Here is a 22,977-nt window from a genome sequence, read left to right on the forward strand (position 1 = left end):
TTAACTATTTTCTATGGTCAAAAAAACAGTGGTCCGATTGTAGACAAACAGAATTATAAATTAAAAGGAGTTATAAACGACTAGACTTTATCTAAAGGCTATTTATAAACTTTAATGGCTTGAGCGGCTAAACCTATGGGTAAGAAAGCGAAGGCCTACGGGTTCAAGCCTCGCCAACCATATATATCACATGATATATTTGACTAAGCAGCATATCTTGTTACATATTTTATCTACTGGAATCAGGTATAAGCGATGATTGTCTATCCGTCCACAACTTACTCCAAATACTTTTTCAGACAAATGGTATGCGCTCCTTTTCCGTTTCAACTGATTGTTTTTAATAAGAACTGACTTTTGTAATCAATCTATTATATATATACATACTACTCGCCACACCTTTTTTTGTTTACGTTTTAAATACGAAGCTTCTGATTTTGAATCTTGTTCTTTATTGAATTTTGATTTCTAACTTTTCATATCGATATGATTCAATACTTACATCTTAACACACAAAGAGATTTACTTTTTAACATGAAAGCCTTTGATCCTAGCTGACCTCAAAAACGCCTTAGTAGACAAGTACGCTAGATGAGCATCCAAATAGTCTCAAAAAAGGTTTCTCATAATACAGAACAAATAAAATAATACACTTTTCTAAATTCTATGTTAATGCCCTCATGATACTTTTGTCAATAAAACGCTCGCTTTCTATTCTACCGCCTGTCGTTCGTTACGATCTTCCAAACCTTATTTAAAGTCTTGCACGCGTACTTTCTTAGATGCTAATGTTAAACTTTTTCGTTTGCCTACACAGGCGTATTGTTGTTGAATGTTTTGTGTGATTTAATTTGCATAAAATTATACATTTATTTAAATCTTTGTCCGGTACCTTATATATAGACAACAGAGAAGCGTTTTTAAAATAGGATAGGAATGTTAAAAATAGTAAAAATAACACAGCACAGAGCATTGCAACTCCTCTGTTTTCCTTTGCGCCGTATTATTCAAAGAAGGCATCTTTGAACATAAGCCTGCCTGGTATCGCCCACAATGGCCTCCGCATTGGTCACAGATGCAGCTTTGGCTTGACTTGTGGTACGATTAATTACCACACACAGCATGGTGTAACCAAGGCGCTGCGAAGCGGACCACTAGATGTCGGTTCTTTCTGCGCAAATCTTTCCATGTTGCGTTCACCGCAGCATCAGTGGTAGGGAATTCTGTGTCAATCTCAGTCCTCCGTTCCTTCTGTTGTCGAATAAATTCCAGGTCAGCGGGTGTTTTTGTAAGTCAAACTAGGGTTGTAGACCCTAAGCAAATAGAGGCGTATCTGCTAGCAAATGCACGCAGCAATTATGGCAGGATATACGCAAACCCAAAGCTCCCTTAAGGAAAGCCGGCTTTATCAGGTCCAGCCTACACAACTGGGCTATGTTGAGGTTTTCCTACATGAGTTTGATGCCATAGGAGGTAGTAGCTTGACACTGAAGAAGCCTATGGCCGTATTTAGAACGAGCAGTGACGACCTTGCTACGGCAGCGCTTACCACTAATATTTCTCTAACGGTTTCTGTTACATGTGTGGTATAATAAGTTTTGGATAAATTCAGATATAAATCGCAAAAGTGTTTTATACATTCCAGAGGCGTAGAGTGTAACTGAAAAATATCATTTGCTGCACTTCGGAACTTAATGGCTTTAGTTTGGTTTTAGTTGGCTTTCATTCGTTATGTGCTACTGAAGGCAGGTCAATGTTTGCTAAACGTCAAAGGGACTTGTTCCGTGGATTCCAAAATCATTAGAGTACAGTAGAACATCTGCTTTCACGAACTACCGCTTTCCGATTGTTCTACGTGGGAGGTCATTTGGGACAACTGAGAGAAGTAAGGAGCTAAACTTATCGTTTTAACCCACTTCTGTCGCCTGTTGGAAAAGATCCAGTTTCGCCATCTTGTATCGAAATGGGGTTCTTCTGCTGAGTCAAAACGATGAGCTGAGTGAGCTTGTATGGCTGACTGGTTAGGCGAGTTTGAACAAAATGGGTTCTTCGGGAGATTCGTTTTATCGAATGCTGCTTTGCAATCGATGAATACAGCATAGGTGAACTCTCTGGTGCTCCTCGTGCCTATGACGGATCTTACCTTGGTAAGTAGCGATTCTTGACTGTCCTCTACGGAAGCCGCGTTGTTCATTCGGGATTATGCCTCGAGTTTCTTGAAAATCGGAAAGGCGAGTGATCAGTATGGCCGAAAGTAATTCGTAGCAACAGCTCTTTTTTGCGATTCCCCTACATGAGCTTGGTTTTCAAAGATCGCATTTGTTATTCGGGCAAACAATAAAGAGTTTCTTTTGCCGATTTGTCGCATAGACAGGCGTTGTAAAGGGCACTTCAGCGTACATCTGCCGGTTATGAGCAACAGGGGTATTTGATCTGATGAAACAGAGAGAACATCTAGAGTATCGTAAACATCTATAGAAATGCTGCTTCGCCTACAACAAAAGCGCAGCTTTCTGCGTATCGAAGTGTTTTCTTCATTATGTCCAATAAATCTCTTTGCACCATCTTTGTAAAATAATAAACGAGAAACGCATCTTTGGGCAGGTTATAACCAGGCGGGTTGGCGGGCGCCCACTATGTCTGGAAAGCGCTCCTGCGTGTATCATTGAACTATGAGCTATTACGACAAAATCTGTGCTCATTAGCATCTTAGAGTTTCTCGAAAGGCGGCGCTGTATTTGTTGACGTTGAATCGGTTTGGGATTGGAAAGTGTTCACTGGGATACTCCTGTTTTTCTGTGTCCAGCTATCTTGTTAAACCTGTCCATTTTGGAACTACTGTATCTTGCTTGGCAGGGAAATGCGCATTAACACGGCTATGTGCCATGTAATAGATGCCCAACGTGTAAAATTTTTTGGTTTAAGGTACGCAACTTGGGAGACAGCCAGGTTGGTCGCGAGCTTGTTGATAATGAAGAACCGTGTCGCGCTAGCAAATGTCATTTCTTCTTTATCGGTTACGATCCAGCAGCCAGAGTCGCTAAGCAGTTAATAAACAGCTTTGTTCAAGTCTCCCTTGGCTTATCTACTTTTGAACTGAAATCGCCTGCTACAATTACTAGTGATCCGTTAAACATAGCGTTGGAACATCGCGTCAATTTCTCTAGCAATACTGTTGATCATTCGACAGTATTTAATCGGATGTATCATGTTGTTATGTTGTGTATGTAAAAACAACAATGTTGGTTTTTAAAGTAGGTACTCCCGCATTGCCCAGGCACTGATTCTAGCATGCCGTGAGGTCATTGCTAGGTCTCTTTCTGCTTTCTGGTCTGGTTACCGGTAAGTGTAAAATACTTGCATAAAATCAAATTCCATATGTCGGTTTTAAAATCCAACTTCTGATTAAATGCAACAAGTAAACTTATTTTGCGTTCCTTCCGTTCCCTTTTCGGTAGACAGCTAATAGGTCTTTACCCACTTTTAAGTCATTCTCGGCTACTGTTGTTTATAGAACTGCAGTACATTGGTATCCACAAGAGCGCAAAGCATTACCAAAAAGTCCTAAATTTATAACCTCACACACCTTTGCCTATCTGATCAGGTTGCTTTTTTAAATTTCAAAAGATTCACGACGTTTCTGTTCAAAAAATTAATTTTCCCAGTAGAGGTAGGTAGACAATGTTTCCATATCACGTATTGATTATTCAAAATAGATTGTCCACACAAGGCCACAAGGACCGCATTGTTTGCTCTTACATTTGTCTCACCCACGCCAACACCTACCAGAATATATCAATTTTATCCGCCTTATCTGTGGTTCCGACAGTTCGTTAGTTAGATTCTTTTCATCATTTTGTCTGTCCTACAGTACCATATTGCTCTTGTTGTGCTATTTGCTGACAACAAAGTTCCGTCATTTGAAAAAAAGGATGAATTTCTCTTTAAATAAGGGGTCCTTACGCATACACAAAATTAATTTCCAAAAATGTATAAACATATATACAAATCGCGCGGAATAAAAACTACATATACATTTTTCCTTTACTGTCTGTGCGGACGTCTCCTACTGAATCGCTTTCAGTGAACTATTGCCTTTTTTGGCAGTTCAACAGGGTTTTGGTTTACCTGTATATTTAACTTTCGCCAACGTACACCACTACGTGTAATGTAAAAATACTCGAATATTTATAGTATTGTTATTGTTTTTACGTAAATGTAACCCGGATCGTTATATTCAATTCAATCAAAGTTTATTGACACCTTGGCCATGTTGATTGAAGATTATGTAATAAAGACGATAGTGATAAAGAATTCTTTGATCACAACTGAGACGTCAATATGTCTGTCTGATGCCAAATAAATAGCAGCAAGCCAGTCACAGCTTTCTTATCGCTAATCTTTGGTAGCAGCAGTGGGATATAGCCCTTATGAAGCTCAAGTCCAAGCTAAGACCAGTGAATACCAATGGTTACATACATAGCGCGTCGCTCAGCTCATGGGAAGCGGTGAAACCCAGACAACGAGTAAGCGGTTAAAACAGGTACCGTCTTTAAGGCTCTTTAGGTGTCTGCCGAAATAATCGGGCAATCTTATTTATACCAATTTCGCCAGACACACGATAGCGACTGGTCATTTACTGCCGATATACACACAGCAACGACGTGTGTTAGAAAGTCACACCATAGAAGACGAGGTCCAGGCCATTTTGTGCAACGGCAACCTTGGATTCCCATTCAGTCTGTAGTTGCTTATTGTCTTCATGAAGAAAAAGCGATTTCGCGTTGGCTATTGCTAATTAAGTACTACTGCTTCAGTATCCTGGACGTGATAAGAGGATAATAACGAATTAGCTTTTAAATAAACGTCGAGAAAAAACGGCGTTATACACGCAAGCGGGATTCTGCTTGTTTTAACGCATGCCATTCAGTCTCATGGATGTAGCCGCAACATTCTTGAAACTGATCAACTAAGTCGTTGGGCCTTCAAGTAAATGGATGGTTCTAGTTTATCTCAATGATATCGTAACTTATATACGTATAAAATATCGTAACAACGATATCAACTCCACATGATGCAATTGTAAAAAGTGCTGGGGACCATCCGGTGAGAAATGTGTGTCCGCTACTCAGAATATCGTATATCTGAACCGCAAAATCATGGTTGGTGGTATCTCCCGAGATTCTGAGAGGTTCTGAGCAGTACAACCCTCACTTACTCCTACGCCGGCCAAGAAGTTAAAGGCAAAGTTTTGGGTCTTGCTTTTTACTTCCGACAGTTTATGCAAGATTTCGTGGGCATCGCGAGTCCACTGGCAAAATCGACTTAGGCAAGGTGCCAGTTTATGCCAGAGAGGACCGACACATACGCTAGTCGCCGTTTGACCGAAGTTGGATACTCCTCCAAGACTAAGTGGATGACGCTAGTATAGCCTGTCGGCCGTATTTGTATGAATATTACTTCAAACCAGCGACCGACAGAGCTGCATTGCCTGAAAAGTAAAAGAAAATTGTGTACAATATTTCGCCTGCTACGTTCTGCCCTTACAGAACTATGGTTTAATCGTTCATAGAAAAGTTATTGCCAATACCATGACGCTTTGTCACTAGTGACCGTGCACAGTACAAAGTAGGTTCGAAGAGCGCAAAAAAAGAACTCTCGACTGCGCAAGTTAGTTCCAAACTTGAAGAGGGGTTAATGTCCCGGCCTACGCGTTTAAAGATGGGTTGGTGCACATGGTTCAGCTTGTGTCAGTTTGGAAGGCGATATTTGGTACTATAGTGCGGGCGCTAAAAACTCCCAGAAACAAGAAATGCTTCGAAGAAGTCGTGATGGACAGTTCGATCTGTTTCGCATTGCGGAAGCCAGCGGAGTACCTCCGATGAAATCACACTGGGACGCATGAAGCCCACTACCAGCCCCGGAATCGGCAGCGGAAGAGGAAACCACGTTTCGGGCAAGGGAAGTCTGTCTTGCGAGTGTTTGAGGATGGTGTGAGAATGCTTGTAAAGGTCGAACGGGCGATGTCGAGGTTTTCTGAGAATCGGCCCTTTACTATCGTGAGCAGAGTTGCACTACAGAGAAAGGTTGTCATATGCCTAGGATATCAGATAACTGTGAACGCGAAAAATATACGGCCGTATGTTGCTCGTTGGTAACATCGTTAGATATAAAGATACATTGAATATTAATAATATTATAATTTCTAGATAAATTGAGTCTAGACACGTATAGAAAGGGATGCCGAAACATCTTTCAATAAACTAGTTGCATTGTTGTTGTTAGCCACAATGCTTATCTTTTTTAAGAACCTTTTTTGTTATGCCCACCACAAGCAGGCGCAATCGGTATAGCAAAAAAGTATAAACGCGCCAGAACACACTAGACATAGATGAATATATCGACCATGGGTAAAAAATACCAACAATTTATGGAAACTTGGCCAGTTAAGATTGCGAATATTTTAGCACTTTTCTAGGTTCACCCAAGGTATATTCAAGGCTAACTAATTCTTTCGCTTTTCTCAAGTAGAGTTTCTCTGGACAACCGTACACTAAAGATTTCCATTACTCAACCACCGGTTTCTTTACTTCGTTTTACACCGCACCAACCTTCACACTTAATATGAAACACACGATTTCTAGCCAGTCCAGTGGTACGATCTATTCAAGTAGATTGACCGATTTTAATCTCATTTTTAATCGTTACAAGAATTTGCTTTTTCAGGTTGTTGGCTGGATAGGTATCACCAACTGCATTTTTTGAAGCATCTAATAAGTCTTAATTTTACAATGGCTTAAGATGGCCATTATGAAAGAAGTTGCATTATACGAGCCCGTAATTGCTTTTCTCTACAATACAATAATATAAAACTATATGACTTATAGGTACATTGCTTTTGATGTACATCACGTCGACGTACGATATATAAATGTATAACGAATGGCCTGGTCTTCAGGAAATGATGTTAGGTACTGCTGAAAGGCATAAAATAGTCTGCATGAAGAAAAAAATGTAAATGATTCGGACAGAAAAGTATCTACGTATTTTCATTCACATTTGATTGTTGTCTACTCTGAGCCTGTTTCGCGGCTGTAAATTCTCATGACAGCTGTAAGAGGAACTATATCGAAAACTCAGAATTTAGCGAAAGTGATATGCGCGCGTGGTTTGCAAGCAGTGTGGGCCTTAACCAAAATAAATTCAAAAAATAGGCTAAAAAACCGTATATTATTATCCTATCGAAATAACCAGTGGAACGTTCCTTAAAGCTGTGTCATGTATAATTGCAAATGATGGCCTAGGTCATATGCATGTTTAATTTATAATAATTGCCTTGTTAGATTCCTCATTTCTTCATTTTTCACACCTTAGGACTCATTCCGATCGGAACATAAAAACTCGGAAGACTTTGTGTTAGCACTTACAATATATCTCAAATATAACGCCATCGAACTGGTGGCTGCGTAACGTAAAAAGATAGAGCATGTGACAGGCAATAAGCTTTTCACTTTAAACACCAATTAGAAGTAGAACTGATCTTCTCTATATATTCCGGCTCCATGTTTTTAGTCTTCGATACCAATTTCACATTTTTTTTAGTTCCTTCTTTTCCGTCCTCCTCTGTTTTCTTCGTATAATTTTCTTGTATTCGTTTTTCCCATTTTTCTTTACAGATCTACTCTCACGCGATCTGTTTCGCACAAATTACTTCGTGGCACCTATTGTTATTTTATTAATTGGTCATCACGCCACTCGCAATAAGGACCTTCAAGAAGGAAGAGAGCCTTCTTCTGTTCGAGACGCAAAGCTCGAGTAACGGATACTGGATTTTCCAGTTTTCTGTTGCTCATCGTTTGTTGCCGTGGCCTCTCAGACTGCACACCCTAACGGGGACCATAAAGAAAACGCCACCTTTGTTGGCAAAAGAGAGTTGCGCAAGAAAAGTTGAAAAGTAGTTGCATGAGATAAGCTGTAAAATAGGAAAGAAGTGACATCATGAAGGATGCGAAACGGAACGAAGAGAAAAACTAGAGCGAATGAGGAGACGAAGGATCGATGTTCCAGTCAACGGGAGCAAGAAAACCAAAGGAAACGTAACAACGTGTCCTATCTGTGCTTCTTCGCCTGATTCTGTGGCATCGAAGAAATAGCGAGCTCCATACTCTAAAAGTCAAAACCCGATATCTCCCCATTCCCAACTTTTTCCGACTATACAGTCCCATACTCAGCACCCTTCTTTCTGATCGCTTAATATCTTTTGATGTCGACAAGGATTTGCTCTTTGGCGTAGCTCCAAAGACGAAACGGCAAAATACTAAAACAGCGACAGCCCTCAGACTGTCGAAATCAACGGATACGTGATGCGCCGGAATGTGCAGGCCAGTATCGTTGTCAGTTCACCACACAAGCCCTATAAATAGAATTTGGTTGCTAGGGCTCTGTCAATTGATAAACTCAACGACGCATAATATTGGTTCCAGTAAAGTGTTTTTATCGATCCTGTAAACATAGCTTTTTGCATACTTGGGAAAGGCACGTTTATTTTAGTAATAAAACAGACAAGTATTTTAGAACACTTTTTTTTTTTTTACAGATCCTTGCATACGTATATGATTAGCGAATAGACTAAAGAAAGCGAGCACTGACGCTATTTGAAGAAGTTAAAAGCAAATACTGATTCAAACTCAACCACGCTTTTTAGAAGCACTCTACATTGTTACTACGCCAAAAATTATATTTTCTAGATGTGTTATACGTCAGAATAATAATAATATAAACAGTAACAAGAACGGAACTGCCTGTAAGACAATCTGTCAAGTTAAGGGCCTAAGATATGATGCTTATTTGCCGATCTGTTGGCGAAAGCATTGCTATGAGCTGCAAAGGAGACAAATCGTTGCTTTATTCTACGCAAGCATAAAACAAATTTGTTCTCAAAAACAAAAAATGCTTTGTTTTTCGGATATGCGTTTCTCTTTTTGGTCCCTTTCCTAGATCTAGTAGCAGCATTCCTAATATAAGAATACATTTGGCAGTGTTTAGGCAGGGGTCGGTGAACAAAACTGAAAGATCTGAGGATTCAGGCGTTGAAAAGATAATTCTTTAGGAAGGGTATAAAGAGTCATTGACTTTATTTATGTCCACTTCATGTAGTTGACTAGCCTCTCGCCTTTGCAACGAATTTTTTCCACTCTTTTTCCTGTAATTTCGCAAGCCTATTAGACCACGTCATGCATTGCTATGAAGAAATGAAAAAAAAAGCTTGAAGCATTTTAGTCTGTATTTCTTTGATTTGATTTTTCTTGCACATATTGCAGATTTAGTAATCATATATGGCTTGCTACACAACGTCGGCCTTCCTTTCAGCAATTCTCACTACATCTGTTTTAACCGAAATTTAATATACCAAATTCATAGGCAAGACGCGTGTCTCGAGAACAGTTAAAGGTCCAATACAGCCTTTTGCACAGTCATTCTTACTAATGTCGGGAGATAAAAAAAAAAGATACATTTTTTTTATTCAAATGCGTTCATGTCTCAAATACGCATAACAGTTTCGGGTACACTAAAATGTCTTTACCAATTTTATAAAGTTCTGGTTCACAAGATATCTACAAAAGATATCACGTTAGACTATATTTTGGGTTATCTGCCATGTTAGAGGATTCCTTTTTATTTAAGGGTCAAAACTAGTCGTCAGCTGAGCAAGCCTTGACTTATGTCATGTCATATTTTATCAAGTTTGTATCCATACCAGACGATTCGAGCAACACACCTGCCTTCTACATCGTTGAGCTATTGTAGTGCTTTAAACCATCAGCGGACAAGCGTGTATATTTAATCATATAAATATGCTACCATCGCACTATGAGCGCATACATGCGTTATTATCATGCTTATCGTTTTATGCTTAATTTACACAAGTTTTTATTAACTGTTACTATTACTAAAACTATTACTTTCTATTTGTTTACTACATGTTTTACCTATCTAATGGGGTTCTTATCGCTCATTTCATATTTTTGGTAGCAAATTCTGGTTAGTGATAGTTTTCATAAATTAGAATCCAAATTTCTTCTGAATAATCAGAATAATTCAGAATTCTTCTGAATAGTCAGAATTACGCGGTTATAAAACCGCGTAATTTTTAGTAAATTACTACTCTTATTGCGCCAAGAATTGTGTTTGAGCCTAACACCATGTACAATTTACAACTGTATTAGTTTGACTAACAGATGTCAAGTCCTATTTGGCAATACATGTCGAGTTAGATTCTACTTTGTACAAAGGCAGTATCATTCGTTACACATTAATAGATCAATCCCGGTCATATAAAAACAAGATTTTCTTATATTTTTTAAATAGGAGTATGATTGAAGTCTCTGTTGAAACAAATGTAAATTACTGCATCGCATAATAGATACTGATACCAAGAAGTTTTAATTATTAAAAAAAATGTAATCTCGCGGAAATAGATAAGAACCGTTGCTGCAGTAGCTGTCCAAAGCAGGGTTGCAGATAACAACTACAAAACGAGCAAAGAAAATGTTTTATTTAATGCCGTTTTCTTCACTCACTTATCAACTTGGTAGATAGTACTTCCATACCAAAGCGTATCCTTGCCTTTTTTTAAATAGAAGGCCAAACTAGATGTTGTCATAAAGTATTAGTAGTGGTGTTGTATGACTCGTGCGCGCATCGCATAAACTTTGGTGCTTTTAGCGATACGATGATGGTCTGTAGACTCGAACAACGTGAAAAAAAGCTTTTATCTACGTGAAATGTGATCAGATAAGATGTCATCATTGTACAAGCCAAACATGTATAATATCAGCCATATTCTGCTGATAGCGTCAACGTTGTCGTGCAGTCTAAGAGGAACGCGAAGCCCTACAGGTCTTGGTACACTTGTTCGATGATATAGCACACCAAACCTCGTGCGGTAACGTTCACTTAAATGTAAAGGAGAACGAGAAGGATGAGTAAATGAAGCCAGATTTACCGGCTTGTGGGCTTTTCTCTCGTTGTGCGACCTCGTAGCTAACTGCTATTGTCTACCACTATAGGATCTCCCTTTGGGGAGCTACAGCTATTTCGGTTTAACAGAATGCTGTCTGAATTGTCTCGCATGATAGCAAAGTCAATCTCGCTGTCACGGTAGCATTTCATCTCATGAAGCCTAAATAGCTAATTTAGTCTATACAAAGCCTAGAGCGAATTGGCAGTCTACAAAGGATCCTTAATAGCCAAATATTCACATAAGTTATGGAGGTCTTCTAGCAGAGCAACAAAAGCTTCAATTTAGCCGTAATTAATTAACTTTAACCAACCTTAATATGGAGCTTAATACTGTTCTTGAAGAGATAGTGGGCTTATGCCCACCTGCATATCTGTTGTGTCTAGTAAATGTTCTTCTCATTAGCTGCTCTGCACGGTTTCGGGCTGATTAATAAGTCTTACGTAAGAAACCATCACGTACATAATTTAGCCATTGTCAGCATCGGTGGCTATTTTGCTAAACCTCTTTGGTTTTTGTCGAATGTTTGTTTGTTTTGTGAGCAAGAGTTGCTTAAGCTGTTGTTCGAGAGTCTGACGTTAGGAAAGATGATGAAGAAGGGCGTTAGTTAGGACGCAGAGTGGCCTTTTGCGTCCACTTTTGCTTGCAGTTAGTACGAGTCAATTTGGTATTGCGCTGCTTCTGGCAGCTATATGTTCAGTCTTATGTCATTTTCTCTAGTTTAGTAGTCGATGAGTGAATGCTTTCCTTAAATCTCCAGTAGATCGTCTTAGCTCAGTGCCGAACTTGTGGGGAACTTTACGACCAAAGATCGTCTTGTGAAGTTGGACCACTTGTTTGATACTACCATTGTTTTAGTATTTTTTTCGACTTCTGCATAGACTGTAGTTTATTTGTCCAATTTAACATATTGTTAGTTTGGCTCGATTACAATGCTTACTAAAGGTGTTCTTCGGGTACTTTTAAATAAATTAAAAACTTCCAACTAAGTTCAGTTGCTACAGATTTTCAACAAGATAGGTTTCTTATAGAATTAGACCGCAAAGTTAGACAAGCCTAAATTCACTGGTTCCCGCCTTAAAGCAACTTATACATACATCCTATATATAAAGTAAAGAAAGTTTCCTTTAATGTAAATAAACAGCAATCTAACTTCGTAATTTTATAATTCGACTCTGTTAATAGTCTCGTTTTCGGCGTTGCTAAGTATTTACAGGTATTGTAAATTTGGTTCTTTATACGACTATACTATATGCAGTCATAAGACTAGTATAAAAATATATATAATTTATATAACTTATTTGATTGTAGTCTATAGGATACTATTACTTTTTGGCGTACTATCCAGTTAGAGGACTGTGGAAAGGGGAGACTTGAAATGTTATTATATATATATAATATATATATATAAATATTGCGTTCGAATTAGTCTTTTGTGTGATTCAATGTGCCTTTTATATGCAGTGAGATTATGAAGTATTAGGTTCTTCAGTATGAAAGGTAACGTAGTAAATTCTTTTTTTTACCCATTTTTTCATGTAAAAACTTTTAGACTTTTTTTACATGCATCGATTCTCTTATTTTCGATAGGGATTCATTATTAGTATTATGTGTGACCTTCTGCTATTCAGGGGGTAACTTATTTATATCTCTGCCGTACAATTTTATGATACGAGAACCTATGAGGTCTCGAAAGGCAATTTTGATATCATATTGAGAGTTAAATAATTTTCCTATTAACAACTTGTTTTAATGGGAGCACTTGGTGGCGTGTGTAGTAAATGTCCAAAAGGATTCCAATTGTGATTCTTGAATTTTCAAGACCGTGATTCTTGCGGTGTGAGATCAAGCGTTGTCGTACAATAGGAATTGTTCACCAGTGTTCATTAATATTGGCTGCTTAACACGGATTTATTATTTCCTGTAATTAGTGACGATACATTTCAGCCACAATCGACGAAACAAAACTAATCGAGCTGTAGTGAGTAACACCTGAGTTGAACCACCAACCAAACACTGTAAGTTTTTGCAGCTTTGCCTTTTTTTATCACAAGAGAATGGCTCACTGCTGTAACGTGAAAGCAAAGGGAAGCAAGGCTCTCTACGTCTCTGTTTTTGATTTTCGCTCAAATTATGCGGCATTTAGTTGTCAGTTTTTTTCTTCTATTAATTCCTGTTTTTAGGTGCACTAAATCTGAGTGCTAACAGCTGTGGACTTTGAGATAAGTCAGCTTTCACCACAGTTGTTAACTCTTCGTTATTCGTCTTCGCTGGGATCTTCCATGAGATTCATTTTCAAGTTTAAAACTTCCTTTCTTTATTTGGGCCAACGGTTCATGGTGTTCCTTGTAGTAGGACCCTTACTGAATACAAGGTTTATGCGGCAAGCTGTCTCCACCGCTCTAGTTTCAAGATGGAATTCACACTCGTAAACCAGTCAAATATTCTGATATTCTATGACTCACTACGAGTCGCCTGCTAAAAGTCCGAACGATGATATCCGAGTAAACGTTTATTTATACGTGGATTTATATTTTCCCAATCAAATTTAAAAATGAAATTTACTCCCAATGTGGTTTATATTGATAACGGTAAGTCTTCCATAACCGTTAAAGTAATTTAACAAATTCTTTTCTATTGCGCTACGCCATCACGTAACAGGGTAGTCACAAACAGTATTTTCGAGTATACAGTCCTGTACCTAATATAGCAATTCCTAAGATAATGCAGAAACACCTTATCTATAGTCAAGCTTGTTCTGGTAATCTCCAAAATGAGCAAACCGAACTATTACGACTTAAGATAGAACGTCAATGTCAAAATACTGCTATACGTGATTGGTAAGTTTTCAGTGAGCCGAAAGGTATCTAGGTATTCTCAAGGTGCGAGGCTAGTAATACATAGGTAAAGAGACTGACAAGGACTGGAATGTAAATGCACAGGGTCTCAAAGAAAGAGGACTGTTTGCGACAGCCGCTCTTCTTGGCTCGCGGTTAAGAGAGGAATTAAGCTCTCGTTGGATTCAGTCTTCCATCTCGAATCGCTTCTGAATGACTCTCTTCGTTCCTGGCCATTCTTGCATCGTTGCGCGTCGCGTTCCGCCTTACCAAACTATACAGTTTCTTCTTTTCTCACAGTGTGGCACTGTACAGCGGCAACTACACGGTGCCGCTTTGCTTAGAACGAAAGTAATTGAAAAGAGGGAATGAGGATGTCCAAGAGGAGCAGTGCTCCCATTTCAGTCTCTCTCCCTCTCGCTGTTTGAGTCTGTCCTACCCCAATCCTCTTTCCCCAGCCATCACCATCTTGAGTAGCCAAACCAGTCTTTGCCAGGCACCCGTTTCGCCCTTCCATAGTTCGCTCATTTTCCTCTCTTTCGTACATACAGTTTCATCTTCAAGCATTTCCTCTGCTCATGAACTGTACTTCGTCATCGTCGTCGGTGACAGCAGGGGCGTTCAACGGCAGTTTCTTTTGGTAGTTTCAACTACGAGTCTGCAGTGCCTGTTTGTCGGTCCAGGCAGGACTGACTCACTAGCTCGCTCCCTCTTATACAGGCAGTCTCTTCGCCTTGTTGGCGCTTCTGTGTTCACCAACTACCTCGCGTACAGGAGTGTCCCCATGGTCCTTAATTCCAAGCCATATTCTTTCCCAAAGCTCTCGCTCATCTATACCACCTATTCACACTTCATGCTCTTCTCATCGCTTCATATTCTCGCTTCCGTCGATGCGCTCAGCGAACCGGTGCTTCCTCCTCTCGTTGGCAGGTGAGCAGACGATCTGGCCGAGGGATCTCGGGCTCTAGGTACTCCCAGGCCAGTTACACTTATACATATATACTCTGTACCCAGATATCCAACGAGATCTGCATCTCCCAGTTACCAGCTCACTCCAACATAACTGGGATAGCTAACCGATAACTGGGATAGAAGAATAGAGAAATAAAGAGCTAAAGGGGAATACAAGGCAACGTCAAGTGCAAAACGCTCGATACTTAGTTTCAGTTTTTCGGTCGCTTTGCAATCTAGCTAGCTTGCACCTTTATCGTTTTGTCAACATTATCGCTCGTCATTTGCGGCGCTCTAGCATAGAACTCATTGAGATTTGTTCTCAAAGGGGACACCGCTTGGGTAGTCTGCTGTTCCCTGCGTATCATCATAAGATATATAGGTCCATCTATATGAATAAGATGGTCTTTTTACACGGAAAGAAGAGCTAGAAGAGATATGTGAGGATACATGTGGGTGTACCATAAACACCTAGATTTCATTCGTATAAACATGCGATGCCCTTCGTGCATAGCTGCTTACGCCAGTACAGTCTCATCCGCTACCTCATCAGCTGGTTGCAAAGAGCTTGTTTACGTTGCTGGCACACTTTCTGGCAAACTTGCACCCTTGCTATATAGCTAGCGAAGCTGCTCTAGAGAGCGTAAAAGGCGAAAGACTCCAAACGGAGCCTCTGTTACATGATCATAGTCAAGCGACTTTCAATAATGGTTCCGCTGTGCCTATTCCAAACGGATGTGAACTTGGGTGAAACATGTTTTTTTTTTATTAACGGAAACGTGCTTATCCCGACAGCAACATAAAAGCGAAAAGAGTGTTCTGTTCGCCAGATTGCAAGCTTTATTGTAGTTAACTAGGGTCGACTCAACGAGAACAAGCAAATCGGACAACGTCGTTCTCATAAAAGCCATAATATAGCGAGGTAGCTGTGCCATGCTTCAACAAACCAGTCATCGGCGACTCAACTCCAAACGGGTAAGGAGGAATGTTGTGCTGTTCAGTACTGGAACGCGGCGGATTAAAAGTCTACAGTTCGTAACTATAAATACATAAAAAGCGAAAAAGCTGTAGGGGCCCCAGTAGTAAGTACGGTTTGGATCAAACCCAGACGTTCGTTGTAATCGAATGGACTGATTGAGCATGTTTTTGCAACATGGACGGTACTTCGACATTCAATTTATTGTTTATTTATTCAAATAGAGTATTAAAAAGTGCTATTCTAATAGCAACATTTTTGAAGCCTCATTGACGCCAATAAGTAGGTACAAAACATTGAAAAAAAAGCATTATTGCATCTTAGCTGTAGTGATCGGGGTACAAAACACTTTTCTGTTTGTTTGTAACTATCCGCATGATTTTCTTGATACTCATGAACTGGCAAACCAACTAATATACGTTATCACATATTTTTGTCTTTAAATGATTCTTATGACTGTCCGACCAGAAACTCTTTTTTTGAGTACAGATGCCGCTATTTACTTTACAAAAAAAGAAGAGTAAGCAGGGTAAAAGGTTCACACTGCATTTAATGCAAAAAATTCTGATCCTACTTTCTGAATATAATGAAATATTCGAAGCTTTATACCGCATAATGTTGATGCACATATATTGGTCGTCCTCGGGTGTTACTGTAAACTTGGACTTCAAATAGGGTATCGTTAAAAACTTAAAAGCAGAACGTTTGCAAAAAGTTCCCAACGGCTGCGCAGTGGTTCAGACTGATCGGAACGATTTAGTACCAGATCGATCACAAAAACGTTGGAACTTTTTTGCTCTGGCAACAAAAATTCGCTTCCATCTTTGCATGCTTTGTGTGTAATCAGCAATCAATTTGACTTAATTACTTGATAATTACTAACACCGCCCATTCTACTATATCAGCCTGCCTGAACAACTCCTAGAAGTTTTCTGTAGCGAATGGAAGCGTTTGCCGGTGAAGTGGTTAAGGAAAACTTCAATGCGTCGATTGAGAACCACGCGCTTCAATATCAATTAAGCTGCCAATGCCCGAAGTGCTAGGACTCAGAATTGTATCCCAGACAACGGTCACAGCTTAGAGAAAGGGGATATAGGCTCTGTTCAACGTGATCGAGACGGGCCTCACCTTGTCAGCTTGAGTAGCCGAGCAAGTAGCCCGCTGTGAGAAAATGGCGGACGTCTGATTATAAACCTTTTTGGGGTGGCCGATCGTAACATAGAAGATAAAGGAGAGGCGAAATGTAAGGCCCTACTCTAGGCCTTGAGCTGGTAGCATCGCAGAAATACACCCACCACATATTGAAATTCTTCTGAGTATTACAAGCCAGCTTACCAACTCACTGACAACATGTCTGAAATAGGCGATCCCAACAAGCTCTAGCAGACATTTGCTCAGTAGTATACCGCTGCTATGTTCAACGAACTAACTCCCACACTTAAGAGCACTCTAAAACCCTCTGTTCGCCCAAACTGCAGCTTTCCAGTTCGTTTTTTTTCTAACTGCCTTCGTGTATACGTGTCTAAATGTACGTCGGACTACGAAACGACGCTCATAAATTGACAAGGCAAGCAAGGAAGTTCGTCTTTATTTATTGTTGCAAGCATTTTTCTAAATTAGGAAAACACATCGGATACTGTTCTTTTTATTTAACTTTTGCTAGTAGTTTTGTAGGTTTATTGAGTTACTGGTCAGAGATTCGTCGCGGTATTCTACTGTTATAAAAGTAGTAATGCATTGTATGTATTAAGGTCTAGTGTTTCCTCACAATGAATGGCATAATTCCACTTCATTCTATTGATATGTTGGTATCCCAGCTGCTTTCCATTGAATGATATCAAAACCGAAGTATGTCAGCTGGGAACAGGACAACCTCAAGCACGGCCCTATTTTTTGAATAGCATCCTTTCTGAAGGCAGTTAATTAAAAAAGCCTTGTAACGACGGTAGTACCAAGGAAGCACCAGCTCGCGTTTCTGGGTCAGGCTGCCGGATAGGAACTCAAGCCCTCTGGCGTGTATTCTATGGTAGCTGCCGCCAACGACCAGGATGAGCTTTGAAAACGCTGTTGATGAGAGTGAAAGCAAGTTAGAGAGCTGGGGCGGTTTCGAGTTTCATTCAACGCACAGACTCTCCAGGAGCATGCCGTTTCGTCGTCCGCTCTGCTCTTATCCGCAGAAACTCCTTTCCATTCTCATCTCTCCTGTTGAGCTTGCCAAAGAGAGATCCGCTTGCCTCGCCGCTCATATTCTGTCTCCCTTCCCTGCTCCCAACTCCCCTGTCTTCTGCGTCTCCCCTTCCCCAAGTCCCTCAACTTGGCTCGTTTCATGTGGCGCCTCTCGTGTGTCTTCCAACACATAGTCACTGTCCATCGTTCGGTCCGAGTTTAAGTTCTAAACCCTAGGAACGAATTCAACGGAAACCCGGATGTATACCATTATTCAAGAAATACTCATCTAATTCAAAACACTTGTCAGCCAAACTTCCCTGCTTTGCCGAACAAATAACATCACATGGTATAGATTATTACCGCAGGTATATACAATTCTCATGATAGACTGACAGTGCATCCACACGGTTCAACTTCTGTCCTTAAACATGGGTTTAGGGTAAAAAAACCAATCTCCTTTTGCAAACTTTGAGATGCCGCTAATTTCACTGTACTCCTGTTACAAATTGATTCTCTGTTAAGGTTTATAATCTGCTAAGAACATCTAAGATAGCCCTGCCTATTTTTGAAAGAGAAAGCAAAGGTGGAAGTGCAATCGCAACATCTAAAAAGAAGTTATAAAGAAGAGTTCCACATGGATTAATAATGAACTGATATTACAGCAATTAGAGCACACTATGACATCGTGTATAAAGGTATGACAAGGAAAATATGAAAATGATTCGTTAGCTATTTTTGTAGATCAAGTTTACACTTTATGCAAGAAACATATGGTCGTGTTTAACAGAAGATAACTGCCTCTCATAAAATAAAAAGATACAACACAAAAACTGAACAAATCAGCCAACTAGCCTTGTGGTTCAATAAACATAGGTAACCGGCAGCGAATAGTAGCAAAAAACTAGATACGCACAGATATATGCACGTACTACTAACGTGTGATAATAAAAAGCAATTATTGCATTAGAGCAGCCATTAATAGACTTTCCTCAGGGCTAGAGATTGGGGTTATCTATATATAGAAAGCTAACTTCAGACTATGCATGAATGACTGCAAGGTTATTATTTGATATGGTTAGGTTATAACTGCGAGTGCATTGCCGAAATATAAAGCACATAGGTAACTAACTGCATTTTAATACTTCTGTTTTAAGCTCATGCTTTCGTGTGAGAAGAGAGCCTTATGAGGTCAGGAGATAGCCAGTAAGAAAACACAAGGCGAATTCCTTTTATTGCAGAAGAAAAATCATGAAGCGTTGCGTATTTCATATAATTCTTGCTTTTTTTATGTTTTGTTACTGGAAGATTTGCCTGCCATACGCCTGTGTGTAAAATTCTACTGCTCCAACAAAGTTGGTTCAGCCGACTTTGCTTGCATAGACGACAGTGGGCAAAAAACAAAAGCCAGACGGAAAGGCAGAGAACTGTATTCTCCGTACAAATTTTTGAACCGTATTTGACCATAATATGAACCTGGTCGATACCCACATAATACTAATTGATTCAAGTGATCAGGAATAGAATCTACCTTTAAAGCTAAAGAAGGAGTAGTTCATGGATGAACTACACCTATTAATCTAACTATTAATCGAATACCAATCTTATGAGGTAAAATTGCATTCACGCTTGCTACTCCTTTGCTAGGATGGTAATACGGGAAGGAACGAATACCAAAGAATGGAGAGGAGTATAACACTGATGATCTATACGCGGCATACAATGAACCAGAGACGAGTGAACTATGCGTAGCTACCGCCAAAACTGGGGCCACCATGAATTCGTTGCTGTTAAGTTGCGCTTTTAGGTGAGCAGGCGACCTGCGAATCCATAATACAACCATAGGCCAGACGCACCAGCAGCTTTCATACTCATTCCTCCCCCCAGGCTCTGGATCGCATAACCTTTCTGTCCCACGCCCCCGCTGTACGACCACATATAGTTCAGAGCCTCTTTATTAGCACAACGAGCGTCAACAGTAGAATAAAAGAGTAAATTCCGTGTTACCCTATCACTCGAGAGAGAGAAGGGAGGTTGGCGTGACGGATAGAGGGATACAACGCCGGTTCACTCCTAAACGGCATGTCGCTTTAACAGAACATGCAGCTTCACACCGAATACTTTTTTCTATTGCATATACGAAGAGCCAACTATAATACAGCTCGTATACATACACCGTTTTCCCAGTTGAATAACTGCAAGAACCTATACGCCGCGTTTTAGTATCATCTTATATCTAGCCTCTGTCGATCGAAGTTCAAATGGTTACTTGCTGATTTATCAATTACTTTTGTTTCGCTTCACCTGTCTTTTTTGCCACCTGTGTCAGCAACTGTAAGTGTATGTCGTTGTCAAATAATAGTAGCTCGTGACAGAAGCTGTTTTTTGATAGAAGTCGTAGCTATTGGCTGTCGGTCGGGAAATTCTCGCAAAGGGACATCATGTTGAAAGGTCTGTTGTTGTCTCGGAGAGAAAGAAGAGAAAACAGAAAGAGACGATCGGCGGCGGCGGCGATGTGGTCGCGTCGGCCAAAAAGCACCGGAAAGCCACCGGGTCCCCGACCACTAGAGAGTGAACAATAAGAAGAACATACGAGAAGAGAATGTTGTAGGACTATCGGTATAGACACCACGATACGATAAAAGCTTATAGGGCAAAAAACTAATTTCCTGTTACAAAGGATCTATGCTAGAGGAGTAGTTGTGTCAGGAAAAGCGCATGAGCAAAAGTAAGCAAGAGACACATTCGATAAAGTAAGCTAAGGTCGAGCTGAGCCGGTTCCGATTTTGTTATCGTAGTTTTTAGTAACTAGAAGAGGTAACTACAATAGAGTTCGATTCAAAAACATCTGATTTGTCTAACACGTTGTAATGAAAACTGCAAGAGCAGTTACGTATTCTCTTCGGGGAAGTTTTACGGAAAATTCTGAACCCGCAAGGCATTTTGTATCATCGGCACGCGAAAATACTAAGAAGACAAAAGTGATCGTGTGTCATCATCTTTCTATATATATATATATATATATATATATATATATAGAAACGATATAAATAAAGTGTCATAGAATACTGGTGACAGCTATAGCTGAAGGCTGACACTCATGAATGAGGAACTCACCTGAGTAACAACAACGTTTGTACAGCAGCTACTGCGCTGACGAAGCAGGTGATTATAAATATGAACGCACAAATCCTGGCGTCGGAGTACTGCAATAATTTAGTGGCTAGAGCCGTTACGCATTTAGTAATCAACTGTAGTCAGTCTAAAACACCGCGACAGCGCTTACTTGCTTCTTGCGAGATCCAAATAGTGTGCTTCTGCTTGACGTAAAAATGATGCTACAGTTGACACGCACGCCGTCATTAAGTAGGCATTCGAACCTTTGGATTGAAATTTGACAATAACACTGATCGGCACGTCAGTGGCCTCCCAAAAGAAGAACAGAGAGTCTCTGAAACCAACCCGATCGTCCAGGCGGGGGCTAACGACCCACCGGGGGAAGAGCAAGGTGAGGGACTCAAAAGGAGGGAGGGAAATTGCCTCTTTCCGCGGACCCTCGTGAGGCTCCCCATGATTTCCTTCGTTCGCTACTCGCGTCCTCTGTCAACGAAGCACACAGGCGCACACAGTCACCCATCCACGCACCCGTGCACCGTGCTTTCTTGAAAGTCTGCGTTGCCTGTTGCGTCCCTGTCGCTCCTTACTCCTTCTGAGTGGAGTGGAGAGGGTCGGAACGGGGAAAGGTGAAGATAGTGTATTATAGCATAGGGATATATACCCCTGCCAGGTATGAGTTGCTACAATTGCACGCAGGAGGGAGGAAGAAGAGAGGGTGCACGGCTCAGTCAAAGCCCACGCTTCTTCGATAATGCAAGCAGAGGTAACCTGTTTATGAGATGGAATTATTATTATATGCATTATTGTCATTCGATATCTATTGTGTCATTACATCCAGCTTCCCAACTCTCTTTTAATACACGTCTTTTGTCGCAGACTCGGGCGGATGGCGGACAGCAAAGCAAGCATAGGAAGATGAGGCTAACGAATGAGTCCCCTGGCCGACAGCGAGAATGCTAGTTGTCCGTCTATACTAACTACTTTCTACCTGCTGTCTGAATTGAGAAGTACCTCACAAAGCAACCTTGCGTTTAACAAAACATAGATTGAGAGACGTAAACTACGAGCTAATCAACTAGATTAACGTATGTCGCGATCATAACGGTCTTTTTACTACTGCACTTTTTGCCTTAAGACATTATGTATTAATCTCGGTTTTCCATTCCTAGCCATTCCAGTTGTAAAGAAGTGCACCGTGTTCCGGAAGCATATTGAACTCGTTCTGCTAATTCGGCTATACGAACCATAAGGTGATGCATCTAGTTCCAATAATGTTGACTCGATGTGGCAACCATTATGTTATAAAACACTTCTAACACATAACAGATTTTTGCCGAGGAGGGCATGCAGAATCCAGACTCATGATCTACTGAGTCAGTTGCAGTAAACCATCGCAGGAAAATGACTCATTTTAAAAAATTATTTTATTAAGAATATCCTCAGAAATAAAAAATATTTCAAAAGGTTTATCTAAGAGCTGAGCTAATCTGAAAATTGTTTAATGTGGCTCAAGCAATGGAAGGCTTACTATAAGCATAAAATATAGATAAATTGACTCTCTGTTTAAGTACTTATTAAGTAGCTTAGAAACCTTTCTAGACAAATTCACTAGCGTATTATCCCAACAACAGTTTGCCATCTTCTACAGTCACAAGAATCTACGGCAGACACGAGTTTACTATAAATAGAAAACAACAGTTGATAACCCATTTTTGACTTCGATAATTTTATTACCTTTGTATCAGGTTCAATTATCATTGTAATGGAATATTAGACATAGTGAACTTCTAGCAATATCACTATACATTTACGTAATACATAATAGCGTCAGTTACCAAAATCGCAGAAACGCACGTTATATTTTTAAAATATATATGTTTTAAATCGAGCACGCCCTGTTACTTCAATCT

The 22,977-nt window shown here is 40.1% G+C and overlaps 1 long non-coding RNA gene across 3 annotated transcripts in view; it reads right to left on the reverse strand.

Annotated features, from left to right (window-relative positions):
- Positions 1 to 21,556, reverse strand: part of LOC111249752 (uncharacterized) — a 36,447-nt gene extending 14,891 nt beyond the window's left edge. For all 3 annotated transcript variants that reach the window (XR_002673079.2, XR_015326458.1, XR_015326457.1), the window contains exon 1: positions 21,068 to 21,556. This is a non-coding gene — a long non-coding RNA (uncharacterized LOC111249752). The remainder of the gene's footprint in view (positions 1 to 21,067) is intronic.
- Positions 21,557 to 22,977: the final 1,421 nt, after the last annotated feature.

Source organism: Varroa destructor, unplaced genomic scaffold (genome assembly GCF_002443255.2).
Source record: "Varroa destructor unplaced genomic scaffold, Vdes_3.0 BEIS01000004.1, whole genome shotgun sequence".
NCBI classification, from domain to species: domain Eukaryota; kingdom Metazoa; phylum Arthropoda; class Arachnida; order Mesostigmata; family Varroidae; genus Varroa; species Varroa destructor.